Below are 3,224 nucleotides of genomic sequence, written 5' to 3'. Positions count from 1 at the left end.
GCTAGGGAAAACATCTACAATCCAAGCAAACATTGAAGAACAACCAATGTAATAGGACTAAATTTTGAAGTTCTTAAAGTCGAAAAGAATGTAGTAAGCTATATCTTTCGTTTAGCACAATTTGAAAGATTGTTGAATAGTCTATTAGATAGAGCTTATATGAATGAGTTTAAGATATTAAAAGAGAAAATATACTCTCTTCTTTTCAAATACTACACCAAAGACATATTTCATAAAGATGAATGAACAACAGATAGTCTGTCTATGAACAATATAATAAAAACGTAATTAAAACTGAGATTTTTATTAGTATCAATGTGTTATATTTATGTGTTTTAGCTTAAAATACATGGTTATGCTTAAAATAAGTTGAAAAAGTAGTGGAGACCCAAAAAATAGTGTTTTTAGGAGTCGCGACCTAAAAATTGCGTTTTCAGCCAAAGAAAGATGTTTTTCGTAATTTTGTCTACGATGCCTAGTAGACCAGGCCTGTTCCCGTCGTTTTGAGTATCTGGAAGTCTATGTTCTGAGTTCGTTTGACCAAGTTATGACAGAAACAAATTGCCAGCAGCAACATGGTAACCTACAAGCAGCAACAGGTTAGCTTACAAACAGATATACACAGGTAATATCTCTTTTTTTAATCTAATCAAAAAGTGATTATACTCTTTTATGATGGTACAAAATGATGTTTTGAATTTGATTGCCATGTTGATTTGGTTGCACGAGTATGTTCTTTTGGGCTATTTTGTAGACGATGCAGGGTGTCATGATATTGGGATTGTGATCGTGTTGCGATTTCGATTACGATCATTGCTGTCATCAAGAGATTGAGATTGAGAGTGTGATTGTGATTGAGATTGAGAGTGAGAGTGTGATTGAGATTGAGATTGTGCACAACATTGAGATTGAGAGTGAGAGTGAGAGTGTGATTGAGATAGCTCGGGGGTGGTCGGGAGGTTATGAAATGAGCTATGCTCTTCTTGTGATGATTACCTTGTATCCATACAGACTCTTTATTTCATCTATTTACTCTGCGTACTCTGTATATTCTTTTTCATTATCAATGTATTTCGCACTCCCGTGTCGTGTGACAACCAATTAGCAACAACACACAACAACAAAAAGATGCATTGCAAAAGTTTTGACAACAACAAACAACGATAACAATTTGAGGTGGCGTGGGGGAGAAACTCCTCCAATCTACAAAAAGATATAAACTCCTATGCTTCTGAAGTACTCCATTGTGAACAACCTCTTTTTGTAGGGAAGGAGTGTGAAACTCACTCTAATTGTGTAAAAGGGAGGGTTGTGAGTCCCTCCACCTACTTGTGTTCAAGGGGAGGCCAATGATTGTGTGCCTAAACCCCTAGCATGTTTTGAGGGGAGGATTGTGTGAGTGTAAAAAAAACCCACAAGGGGAGGGTTGTTGGAGTTTGAACTTTGTTGCACTCATCGTGTGTGTGTGTGTGTGTGCGCGCACGCGTGTGTGTGTGTGTGTACATCCTCTCCACTTAGATGTGTGAGGTATAAGCCATGTAGTAATAACCCACGTCATATGTGTGATGTGAAAAGAAGTCTAGCTAACCCTAAGAGACGAAATTATTAGAATGTGCCACCTTTTTGTGTGATGCAAGTGTGTCACTGTCTCTTGGCTCTACTTAAGAGCAACCTTTATACACACAATTTTATGCATTAATCAACTCTTTATTTTGCAGTAACTCTTTTGCTTAAGTTTGTGCATATAGTTAAGCTACTTTTAATTATATATAACTCCTCAAATGGCACACTAGACCCACACTAGATCACCTAGCTTAACCCTTCATACATATATAATATTATAAAATTTCAATATAATCATATTCATGCTGCCATATTATGGAAGTGATGTGTGAAAAAACACTTATGACTAGTGGGGCACCTTTTCCTATATTAAGAGGGTTTTCCCTCCGTTTTGTAAATACACCCATCCTTCTAGGACAAGCCTTATCTTTGTATTAGCACGCTCGTCAATAGCACTTTTCTTGTGTGCTTTCCCAAAGGTGAAGACTTTTACAAAACAAACACTTTGTAATCGATTGTGGGTTGTGCTATATAGCATAAACTATTTCCAAGAATAATACTAATGTTGCCACCTCCAATGTTTTTGTAGGTAGGAGGCATAAAGTGATACCTGGTGCTTCTTCACAAAGACAACAAGAGGATGAAATGTCACTATTATAGGAAAAATGATTATCTCATCAAGCAATATCCTTAGCTTAAGGCAAGGCTCATACCAAAGAGGCAAAGGTAGCCACTATAGATACTTCTTCGTATCCATATACTTTTCTATTCTTTTTATGTATCTAGGATAAGACAAGCCTTTTTTCTTTGTATCGACACTTGCACAACTTGGTCCTCTTGTCAAGTTTGCAAATATTAGGTGTACTATGCATAGTTTTGGTAATACTATTGTGGAATCTTGCACAATGTTTCATGAGTTGTATAGCTCAATGCTTAGAAAAATTTTGTGGGAGATTAGCATGTGAATTTTTTGGCAAAAATTCTATTTCAAATGCAAAACTTTGGAATGCAAATTTTTGTCTATCTAAATTCTTCTAGTTTGCTGCGTTCTGCAAAAATTTAATATGGTTCCTTTATTGCCCTCTCTACATGTATATGAAGGTGGTGGTTTTGGAAATAATGTAGCCTTCGAAGTTTTTGAAAAGGGTTCTAAGTGGGCTACTTGCAAATTGTAGTTGGTCCATAGTGACTTTTGTGGCTCAATGCATACTCCATCTTTTGGAAATCATTTGTATTTTTTGATTTTTATTGGTGATTACTCTTGGTATTCATGAGAATATCCCCTTAAGGAAATATACAAAAGGTTTATGTGATTCAATAATTTTTTACTTTGCAAAAATGTGAGAGGTGCAGATGTGTGCATACATGTGAGTAGGGAAGGGGGGAGAAGATGAGTACACAGCCCATTGGTGGAGCTTTGTGTGAGGATACAACTACCTCACTACTCCTTATTTTTCTATATAACCAATGAAGTGGATAAGTTTAGCACGGTTAATATGATGGGTGCCCAACTAGTTGGCCTGAACCCTAATAATCTCCCTATTGAAGGCCAACATGGCCCAAGTGGCCTATATGTGTACAACTTGTACAACAATGAAGCATTTAAGTGGATTCATCCTACACCCATCATCTTCATGCAATGTGTAAACCACTATGAGGGT

The sequence above is a fragment of the Adiantum capillus-veneris genome, chromosome 24 (assembly GCF_014529385.1).
Source record: "Adiantum capillus-veneris isolate H3 chromosome 24, ASM1452938v2, whole genome shotgun sequence".
Classification (NCBI taxonomy): domain Eukaryota; kingdom Viridiplantae; phylum Streptophyta; class Polypodiopsida; order Polypodiales; family Pteridaceae; genus Adiantum; species Adiantum capillus-veneris.
The sequence above is the reverse complement of the archived record's forward strand: the minus strand, read 5'-3'. Positions refer to the sequence as shown.